This window comes from Hoplias malabaricus, chromosome 9, assembly GCF_029633855.1.
Source record: "Hoplias malabaricus isolate fHopMal1 chromosome 9, fHopMal1.hap1, whole genome shotgun sequence".
NCBI classification, from domain to species: Eukaryota; Metazoa; Chordata; class Actinopteri; order Characiformes; family Erythrinidae; genus Hoplias; species Hoplias malabaricus.
Window position 1 is genome coordinate 38,337,593 of NC_089808.1, and position 12,506 is coordinate 38,350,098.

The following is a 12,506-nucleotide window of genomic DNA, read 5'->3' on the forward strand; positions in this document are numbered from 1 at the left end:
CCTGTAGCTGACTGGTGGAGTTAATGTAGAGGATATGAGCAGTTTCTCTCACTGTGGCTGCTCTCCCAGGCGGCACAGTAATACACTCCTGTGTGACTCAACTTCACATCCACACTCAGAGTGTAATCGTTGCCCTTACGGAGCTGCACAGTGAAGTCCCTGGATTCAGGATAGTCATTGTTATACATGGTGTTACTGCCACTCTGATCTACATAGAGTAAACGTTTCAGAGCTCCACCGTCTTTCTGCTGGTACCAGTGGACATATGCTGTGGCCAGTCCAGTGACTCTGCAGCTGATATAAGCTCTCTTTCCTTTTGGCTTTGTCCAGCAGAGTTGACTTTGCTCCAGTGTCACCCCCAGCACAGTCACTGTAATCAATATTCAGTTTGTAATCTGAGTCAGTCTTGTGTTAGTTTTCAAATTCTTACAGCACCAGAGCTTCCCACTGAAATGGTACTTACCTACAATCGAAGAGAACAGAAGAGCATAAATGTTTAGAACCATCTTTAGAGAGAGATCAAAAGTCTGTTCAGATTTTTCTCTGATGTTGTGTAACTGTCAGTGCACTTGTTGAAGCACGTGTTGTCTGTTCAGTTACAGTTCTCTGCTCTGTCTCCAGGTCTTGGGTGTGTTCTGCTTTGCAGGTGTAGAACAAGTGTGAAACAGTGCCACTGGTGGACCATCGTAGTGAGTTCAATCTCTAGACTGCGCTTATTCTGACTGACACTAGAGTGTAACATTGCCCTGTTGTAAGGGTTTAAATGAGTTCAAAAAACAACATTGCTGGAAGAACATATGTAATGCTCCAGAAGAACCAGTCTAAAGAGAAAGTGCACATTCAGACTTGTTTTCTCTCTAGAAATGTGTGCTTTAATAACTATTCTGATTTATGCTGACAGTTGTAGATTATTGAACTTTGCTTACTGTAACATAGCACAAGTGCCTTACAAATGTTTTTATGTGGCAAATGGCACACCTGCAATTTAAATATTTTCAATATTTCAAAGACCATCTGTTTATCAAAAACACAATAAAGAAATTAACTAATCTCATTTTTTATTCATTATTTGTTGTTAAATTCAAGACTATTTTGATGTATACAAAATATGTGCTAAAAACCTATATGTAACATATCGCTAGATTCTGTATTGTTGAGGAACTCTTACTTTTATTAGAGCAATAAAGCCACAAAACTCAAATTGAAATATGAATTTAGGAAATGTTATACAAATGTTACACAAATAGCTGTCTGGCAGCCATACAGTTGGAGTTTGTCAAGGTAAACAAGAGGGTTGCCTCAGTGTGGCTTTGTTTTGCAGAGAGGAAAACTTGACTGTTTTGTGCGCATATGTATCCAACAATAGTTCAGAGTATTCTGCATTCTTGGACATAGAGAATGGAGTCGTGAAAAGGATTTAATTTACTGACTCTTTTGTTTCAATTTCAATGCTCATGTTGGAAGTCAATCTAAAAAATGGAGATGAGTGATTGGGAGGAATGACCTGCCAGTTTTGATCCCGAGAGGTGTGATGTTATTGGACTTCTGTGCTAGACATATTTTGTCCATAACGAACATCAGTGTTGCTCATAAGTGTACCTGGTACTAGAGCACCTTATATTAAAGGCCATTTATCAAGTTGCTAAATGACACTTGAGTAAAGAAAGGGGCTGAGCGGTAAGTTGGTAATAGTAGATTCAGAATCCATAGTGTGGAAGGATTTTCGAGAGGCCACACAAAATGTCTTCCATGTGACCTCAGAGGTTCTGGAAAACATTCCAAATCTTCAGAGAGTTAAGTGGGGCAGTGTTCCAGTGGGGCTCAGCAAGAATAGTGACACATTGAACTTGACCAACTGTACTGTAGGACATTCAAAAGAACAATTTGAGAAACTCCTAAACTTGCAATACATGCCTCTTATGCAGGAAGTAGGACCCGAGGGGTCTGGGGTATCAGATTAAGTTTGCTTGACGGGAGTCACCAAGTTAGTTAGAAAGCTCTGCAGTGGTAAGGCCCCTGGAGTGGATGAGATTCACCTAGAATTGATGAAGGCATGAACATAGGGAACAGTGCCTATCAATTGGCAATATGTTTGTTGGTTCACATTTTTTTAAGGGAAACAGAAAGTAAGTGACGGCCATTGTGGCATCACACTTCTCAGCCTTCCTAGGAAAGTCTATGCCAACATTCTGGAAAGGAGAAACGATCCGGTAGACAAACCTAGGACTTAGGAGGAACAATATAGATTTAGTCATGCCTGTCAGATGATGGAGCAACTCTTCACTCTCTCACAAATTTCAGTTGGCATGGGAGTTTGCATATCAACTCTACACATGTTTTCTGGATACAAAAAAGCATATGACCATGTTTCCCTACATCAAAGGTGTCAAACCAAATCCACAAACTGCCAGTGTGTGTGCAGGTTTTCCTCTCAACTGAGACTGCTGATACAAATGGTTGAGGTGGTTCAGGCATCTTATAAGGATGTCTCCTTGGTGCTTCCCATTGAAAGTACACAAGGCATGGCCAACTGGAAGGAGGCCTCACGGTAGGCCCAGGGCCCTGCTAGGAGGATTGTATTTCCTAACAGGCCTGGGAATGCCTGGGAAGTTGTGGGAGACAGAAATGCCTGGGCTATTTTGCTCACCCTGTTGCCTCACAACTCTGAAGTGTATTAAGTGGAATACACTGGATGGAAAAAATGAACAAAAAAAACAAGACATGACAAATAGGAATTCTGAATAGAGGTAAACGCAGCTTAAGTTCGTTAAATAGTGTAAAGGTCTCACTGTCACACTGTAAGGAGCTTTCATGTTGCAGACTGGCAGAGTTATTGAGAGGATGTGAGCAGTTTATCTCACTGTGGTCAGCCCAGGCGGCACAGTAATACACTCCTGAATGACTTGACTTCACAGTATTAACTTTCAGGACATAATCATTGCTGTTCTGCAGCTGCACAGTGAAGTCTTTTGCTTCAGGATGGTCAGCATTATGAACAATGCTAGTGCCACCTTCTTTGACATACAGTAAGCGTTTCAGAGCTCCGCCGTCTTTCTGCTGGTACCAGTGGACATATGCTGTGGTCAGTCTAGTGACTCTGCAGCTGATATAAGCTCTCTTTCCCCTTGGCTTGGTCCAGGAGAGTTCAGGTTGCTCCAGTGTCACCCCCAGCACAGTCACTGTAATCAATATTCAGTTTGTAATCTGAGTCATTTTTCTGTTAGGATTCAAATGCTCCAGAGCTTCCCACTGAAATGGTACTTACCTACAATCGAAGAGAATAGAAGAGCGTAAACATTTAGAACCATGTTTAGTTCTACTTTTATTCTGAAGTCTGTACTTAACGAAGTGCTCTAGGATTTGCCTTTTCTCTCTTCATGAACTACAGTGTTATCCACGTCATAAATCATTCAGCAAGATGTAGTGATGTCACTTCCTGGATATCAGTACATTTAAATACACTAAATGTGTAATGATAATGATAATAGTTGTAGTAGTAGTAATAATGCCACTGACCCCCTTAAGCCTTTTACACTGAAATACCACACTTATGCTTAAAATCAGATTTTATGACCACATTTCCACTGGCTGTGCATCCCTACTTCCAGGCCACTAGTACATATTCTGAGTAAGTCACCCTCTAAACTACAGCTCAAGACTGGGCTCATTCTGACTGACACCAGAGGCTAACATTGCCTTGTTGTAAGAGTCTAAACAGTTATGTGAAGCAATAGTCTGATGCAATGTTAGAAGATGCAAACTGGTTTGATTTATGTTGACAGATGTTGGTTAATGATTAATGTTCTGCTTATTCTTACACAACACGCGTGCTACCCACATGTTTCTACAGTATGTGGATATATGCACATCTGACAAACAACACATCTGCAATGCTGAATTTAATAACTCTAAACTTTGTGTTAATTATTCACTTCGTAATCTAAGGACTACTATGAATTATTCAAGATTTACTGTGAAAGTAATAAGTAACATTGATTTATTGTGGATTTAGTATGAATTTTTATTTAACGATGTTTTGTTTGTTTATTGCTTGTTTGTTTTGATTATGATATTTCTACAGCATAAATATATGACACTGCGATCACAGCATAAAATAACAACATAAGCAACAAAAAGAAAAAACATATAATAAAAGCAATAATTTTTTTAAGGAATGCATTTAATTTGTGACATACTGTGAAGCCCCACTGTGAAATAACACTTAGTTGAATACAGTTTATAAAAATGACTTATTTATCATTAAGGTTAAGTGTGTTGAAGAAGGAGAGTGGTGCAGATTGTTGGAGGATGTTTTTTTTTTCTCTGATACTTGTAACCTTTACAGCCACAAAGGCGTTATATCACCTCACCAGCCCTGCTAACTTAGTGTGTGTATGTGTGTGGGTGATTTCCAGTAAACACATTCAGCTGCACTGCACACAGACCTCCACCACATTTTCCCACCACAATACAACATCAGAATCTCATCTTTATTAAACATTCACATGAATTCAGATGTGCATTAGCCAGGCGGATGTGTGCGGGTGTTAGTTTTTCTTACTTGCAGCATATAATTTATTTTAAACTTCTGCCAGAACATTTCTTTTGGCATTTGAGTTACTTTTTGTCTTTTTATATACCTAGTGTTTACTCATTTGATTTATGTAACTTATTCCAGAACCTTACTAATGATGATGACGAAATGCTGAAGAAAAATGTATTGTTTTTTAGTATTTTTTAGAATCATTTATATATTAAGATTCAGAATTTTTCATAAAATAACATGGGTCCAAAACCAAATGATTACAGATGATCTGTTCTTGTTGTTATTATACCACATAAGTTTTTGACCTGTAATAAATATATAGTTACAAATTATTGTATCACTATATTCCTCAAATTTTATTTAATAACGATTATTTTAGATTGAAATATCATAAATAAAGAGTTAAACACAGTAATTAGCACAGTAATTGTGTGTTTATGTAATTTATATAGGGCTCTTACCTCATGTTCCTTGATATTCAATCATCTTTTTGAAACATGAGGCATATTTTATAACATTGTGCAGATTTTTAATTATTAGATTACCATTAAAATGATTGAAATCCTTCAAATCCTTTACAATTCACATACTGACTTTAAACTATTATTCTGAAATAAAATATATTTATGTTTATTTTTACATTTTTGCAGTTTTTCATATTTGAAAAAATATATAATTAACGTTTTTAATTAAATTGAAATGTATAAAGAATGCAAAATATTAAAAATAAATATTATTTTGTAATTAAATGTAAGATGCAAAGTTTTGATTTATTTTTATTTTTATATAACTGTTATTTACTTGAAATTTGCAATATGTAACTTATTCCAGAACCTGTAATCAACCAGTTTGTCAATAAAATTTCATTAAATACTTTATATACTTTATATATTTGTAGTAAACCCTTAAAGATTCCTTACTAATGATGAAGATATAATAGGAAATATTAAAAATAATAATTATTTTGTAACTAAATGTTATCTATTTATATAACTGAAAAATATTAAATGGAATTGGAGTTCATTAGAGTGAAATTAAAAAGGGCTGAATATTGTTTTCAATGATTATAATTATGATCTGTACACAGGGGATGAGCAATTCAAACCTAATCATCTGCATGAAGTTATAACATTTATTAGCCTTTAATAGAAAAAACTAATGTTGAACCAAATCAGAACATTTATATTCTTTATGTTTATTATGGTTAATGAAAGCAAAATACAGGTCAGTAAAACATTCTTATTACACAGAGTTAATAATAAGCACTAAGGTTAAACAAGGTGTTTAAATATAATAATTCATGTTTTAAAAGTAACAAATCAGACATTATGAATATAATATATATTTAAGAGAGGTTTAAAAGTTTCACTCTAGAAAACAACACAGCCATTTTAGCTAAAGAAATAAACAAATACATATGACTGGTGTCCAAACAAAATTATATTACTTTTGAACAGAAGAAAGGACATTTCCAGTTCTTTTCTTATAGAGCAAGACAATAACAGTACAAAAATACAGCAGATTCTTCAGCAGCAAAGAAATGTATGTGAGATTAAACAGATAGAGGCTCCGTCCCAGCTCCACAGAACCTGCACAATGAAAAAAATTATATATTATAATATATACATATCATAATAAAATTACAATATTATATATATATGTGTGTGTGTGTGTGTGTGTGTGTGTGTGTGTGTGTGTGAAAAAGTGATGTAATAGTGGTGTAAAATAGTTAATAGATAAGTTAGGGTTTTTATTTTACCATGAATGTGGTTGTTGTCCTCTTTCTCTGTTGTGTGTGAACATGTTTGAACAGGGGCCAGGTCATCTAACATCCAGAATTGTAGAGCAATTATTAGAAATTTGCAGAAGCATCAATAATTGTATATATGTGGACACAGAAACATGAAAATAATCTAATTAAAATCTAAGAAAGTAGTATAAGACAAAATTAAGGCTTTAATAAAATTAGATGGATTTATTTAATTATAAGTAACAGTAACAATAATCCTGTAGAGGATTGATTTACTTTTTCTTTCTTTTTTTTTTTTTTTACCTGAACATCAGCAAAACCATAAAGTCATTTGAACAGGGCCGCCCAAACCTTTGCCTAAGATGAAGGTCAATGTGCGGAAGTACGTTGGTATATAATATTTAGTCAAAAAGTGCTGCTAGTTCTCTTTTCAGTTTTGTGTTTTGCTTTTTTACCAAGCACCTTGTTGTAAAGTGAGGTTGCGCCATATTTTGTATCCTCTCACACTTTATGAAGGAGGCTTGTGTGATGCCCTGTCTAGTCCTGGTTGTGTTACCTGCTGGGATTTTGATGATTTGGTCTTTTTCTTCGTGTTGGACGGAGCAGCTGTATGTGTTAGAGGCTGCTTTCTGTTGGTCTATGATGAGCATGCTGGTCACTCTGACTTCCTGACCATCGTCTCTCTGCTCCAGCACGTCTGCTGAGTCTGACTGCTCCACCTGTCTCCCGTCTTGATCTTTCCATGTGAACCTCACCAGATCAGGGAACATTCCTCTGACCTGACACAGCAGTGTGCGCCTTCCATTGACTTCTTTGGTGGACATTGGGTATGCTGATAATGTTGGTGCTTTTATAGTCTTTCCTGTGTCAAGACACAATGGTCTGGGCATTAGTTCAAAGTCACATTGAAACAGTAGGGATTTACACAAAAGGTGCTTAGTACAACAATGAAGGTGCATTCTGTGCACACAGAGCTGGTATAATTTCTTATAAAGGAATGTCATAATATCCAATGTCAAATGCTGGCCACAGGGGTGGACTTTCCATTCAGGCTCCAATTTGAAGTGAATTTCTGAGTCTTTTTGAGAAAGAAAATAAAGGCTTCATTAACTAGTGTTTTGCTCAAATTCAACTTTAGATAAACAGCTCAAGATTAGAGTCTCAGTGTTTTGTTTAGAATCGAAACCTGAACAGAACAGAAGACCCCTGACAAATGTTTATGATGGAGGTGGATCATTTAATTAGAAATACAATCACATCCACTTCACAGAGAAGTTGTTTTTGAAGTTCTGATTTTTTCCAGGAACTCTTAAATATGCATTTTCTCAAATTGCATAAAAAAGGTGGGCAAAGTATCGGTTTTCCCTCCACTGTATATTTTTTATATATTTAAATAAAATGCAAAATGTGTCTAAATGTGTCTCTTTTTATTTTTTAACAGTTGTTTCACATCTTTTTTTTTTACTTAATGTCTTTTAACAGAAAACATGTCAGTTATTATCATCTGTAAATTCACCAAGATAACAGCACCGACCACTGTCCTGTACCTGTTTAGACTCAGAGAACGCATAGTTCTATGTGTTAAGATAGCTACAGGTGACTGGTCAGGTCAGACTGAGGCAGCAATGAGAATGTCGCCTGATGTTTTGACCAGTGTAACCAGGAGTGTCCCTGAAGAATGAAGCTTTCGGACACTTAACCCTTCAGTAACACTTTTTTTAAATGCATCAGTATCTCATATTCTTTTATTTCAGACCTGTCTGATCGAAAGTGTAATTAAATAGGCACTAGTGCTAAAGTAGTAAGCAATCTTAGAGTTAATCCCATGCTGTTTAGGTTTTAAACATTTCATATGTTTAATAAATTCTGCAGGTATTGGTGTCTTCCTTTTTTTCCTTTCCCTCTTTGTTTAAAGTGACCCCGGGTGTTAGAAAAACGCTATATAAATGTAATATATTATAATTTTACAGCATAACTTCAAAAAAATTCCAGAAGGAATGTTGTGACTAATTGGTACTTGTATCTGCAAAATGTATATTTTGCAACTATTTCCCAGTAATTTTGTGCCATTTCTAAAGATTAATCATGAAATTCTAACAAAACGTAAAATCTAACAAAACATTCAGGAAAAATATTTATTATTTGGAATGGCAGTGAAAATCTGCCTGTTTAATAATGAATCTGATTTGGTTTTATAGAAATAATACAGAACAAACAAACTCATATCCAACCTCACATATGTATCCAGAGATAATTAAACTGAACTCTGGTTAAAAGAGAGTTTGTTTTCAATCCTTCCAAGCTGTGTAAAATTAGGGATGGCTTTAGATCTTTTAAGTGTTCATGTTTGTGATTTACTGTTGGTTAAAAAGACACAGTTATCTCAAATTTACAGCATTTACAGAACAGATGTCGGTTCAGTGGGTGTACCCCTACATTTCTGCTAATGTGGCACACATATTACATACAGCCTCCATCCAAAGGCACAGTGCGTGTTATAAGCTGCAGATCCAAATTAAAAACAGTTTTTTCGGACAGCGCTGTCAGCGAGGTCCTTAAACATGTTTCACTGAAAGAGTTTATTCAGATCTTTTTCTTACCTGTCACATAAATTCTGGTACCTGATCCAAAGACTTTCACACTTCCCACAGTACATCATCCAGAGACAAAAACACTTCATAGACACTGTCCCTCTCCCACCAGGATCGCTAAGAATATCCATAGAGAACCTGCTGTGGAGGGATATTGAATGTGAAGAAGAGAATGATCTGTCACTCCTAAACAAATGATTCAGTCTAGAACAGAGAGATGTTCAGAAAACAATTCAGTGATGATCTTACGTCAAGGAGCTCCAGTAGGGCTCTTGGGGTTATTTACAGTCTTTCATATGCCAGATGTATATCACACTGTACATCTTAAAGTCCGTTTCAGATTAGTGAAATCACCTGCTTTAAGGGACATTTGTTTACACACAGTTTGTATAATCACTACATATAACAGTGTAAATGAAACAGGACATTCTCGAGTATCTGCAAATGACGCCAAGGACATGTATCTGTCAAACAGTGGCTAGATATGTATAAAGCACACAACAATAGAAGTCAGCTGAACTCAGTTCTCTGGACCGACGGTGTTACTTTCAGTACTTTGGGATGAGTTGGAAAGCTTTCTGTGATGCAATCATGAGAGACAACCATAAATATGACTACATGACTAAATATGACTATATGACTAAGACTACATACAGCACTGTATATAATCTTAGGCAGGAAGCAGAAGTCTTAGGCACCTAAGATAATTATATATATATTTAAACTAATGCGTTCTCAGTGAGTGTGGTGCTTGTATAAAGTTCTATATAATCACAGTAAAAACTAATATATAATAATATAAAACAAATAAGAAATATATGATCTTTTTTTCTAAAAAGTAGTAGGTGAGAGTGAGTTTGAAGAACAATGTTTTGTTCAGATTCTCCTTGATTTGCATGAGTTTGTTCAATGAACAACACACATTATTTAAAATCATTATTTATTAACCACTAAAACTAGGTACTGGATAAAAACCTCAAATAATACGAACTCCACGAGGAGAGATTTGGACAAAGTTAAACCAACACATTCACACACAGAATATCACACTGGAATTATGTTAATTGGTTTTATTCTAATGTTGGGTGTTATTTGCTGTTGGTTTGTTTGTTTATTTTAACAAATAAACACTTACTGCTCAGATAAATGGCGTTTTAAATCTAATAATATCTGGTGCCTAAAACGTTTGCACAGTACTGTATATAAATTTATAAAGTCCAAAAGATGTTTCAAAATTTGCTGTTCTCCAGTCTGTATACACTGGTAAAAGGTCTGAAGCCCTTTATTGAAGTCAGTAAATGAGTAAAAAACAAAGTGGTTCAGTCAGACATGCTAGGTATGGCAGAAAAAATGGCAAAGAGCCAAAAAAAGATGAGGGCATTGCTTTATTTCTGCTCCATATTAAAAATAAAGGTGCTTCAAATGTTTTTTTGAGTGATGATATAGAAGAAGCACATTCGATTCAATAAAGAACAATTTTTGTTTAAGAGATGTCTGAGTGTGAAGAACCTTTTAAAAGTTTAAAAATCCATCACTCGATCTTAAGGTTCTTCACCCATTTGAACTTGGTTCTTTATGGACCTCAAAGTTGTAACCTATGCATTATTTAAATTCTCGAGTACTAATAGTTTTAAAGGAAGGAATATATTTTTGAACAACTTTATTATTATTTACCAATATGCTATTTTAATACTGTCTTTAAATCTATGAAATGAAAGTGGTTTGACAAAAACATAAATATAAATCCAGACAAGAAAACAAACCCCCAAAACACAGCTAACAGGGTATGATGTCTCTTTAGGGGTGCTGGGCCTAGTTGAACTATCTAGAAGCACCAAGCTTTTATATTCTTTTCTTTTAGCAGGTGTCAAAATTGTTTGCTCATTCTTTCAAATACACAATTAATTTAAGCTCACACTAAAACGAACAGAACCTTATCATCCATCAATGAGAAATTTAATCCCTGTGACTGTAAACTGCTAGCTTTCATTACTATGGTATATGTACTGTTTGGGCCACTTCAACCTCATATATTTTCTGAAGGAATTGTGTTAGAAGTTTCTGAGAGTGAAATGTGTGAGTGATCACTGAGATGTCGCAGCAAAACCAAGGCCAAAACCCAAATGTATGTCTCCCTACACCCTCCGTAGGGCACAGTGTCAGTCAAAAAATTAATGGTTTCTACACTCACACAGTGCATTTTCTGTGGTCAGTACTTTTTAGTCAGCTATAAGGCTCATGTTTCCCTGTCTAATTAGTGTCTAATTACTGTCTGGGTGTAGTATTATCAGTTTTATTATCAGTGATGAGCACTATGTAGAGTATATGGCACTACTTTGGATGTGGCCAAATCTGTTCTACTGACTGAGACAGTGAACATGAGGTAGAAAAATGAGGACTACACGTGTTTACAGAAACAATAAAACAATTTAAACATCACAGTTTTTGTCTGAGTTGTGTGTTTGAGTAATGAGTAGGTTCTTAATATTGTGACTACTCATCACTGTGACGTCAGCTGCACCCCATGGATAGTTAAGGTGTAATTATGAGTTTAGGACCTTGTTATATTTCTAAATTTGATCTTAGCTGATGACATCTACACGGGTGAGAAAAGAGAAAGAGAAAACCATAACCGGGGTCATGGTTATGCCTCATTCAGTGTCATTTCTGGTTGTGGAGCTTTGCTTCAGAGGGTAAACTGTGCAAGTTTGTGTACAGTGTGTGTATAACTGCTGCCACTGTGGGCCGTCCCAGGCGGCACAGTAGTACACTGCAGAGTGCTTCTTCTTCAGTGTATCCACCTTCAGATTATACGAGCCCTTGCGCACGTCGAATTCCTCATTATCTGGATGGTTAGGATCAGGAAATGTTTTTGTGCCTGCTTTATTAACATACAGAATTCTTTTAAGAGCTTCCCCGTCTTTCTGCTGGTACCAGTGGACATAGCTGTTAACCGCCAGTCCGTCTACTTTACAATTAATAAAAGCACTTTTGTCTTCTGGCTTCGTCCAGGAGAGTTCACTTTGCTCCACAGTCAGGCCCAGTGCGGTTTCTGTAATCAGTGTGATTGACTCTAAATCAGCCTTTTTAAAATGCATTTATATATATATATAATGAATATTTCATTTGAATGGTTGCCATTTGAAATGATACCTACCTTCATTTAAAGCCAAGAGAACTGCACATATGACACTGAGCATTTTCATTTTGTGGTGAAACAGAAGCTCGACACAACACTCTCTAATAACCCTTCTCTGGGTTTGCATGAACGTTAGTGTAGATTAAATCTTTCAGCTGTAAGAAAACAATGTCATTTCCTGAGGCGGAGACTGATTGACTTTCCTTTATGATACAGTAAATGCCCAAACATTTGTTGAATTCTGTTCTAATGAGTGATTCTCATTTCTTTGGTGCCTCCATTACAGCACCCAGCTTGTGTAATCTCTTTAGAAAAAAATGAAATTAAAAGGAATGCTTTGGAGCAGCTGCACATGAGCCTTAACTCTTCAGGCCCATTGTTAAGAGTCACCTAGAAGGGTTTAAGTCCCCCAGCATTGGGATGTACTGCAGTGGACTTGCATTCTTTGGAGTGAAGGAGCTCTGTCGTGTTGAGGTGGGT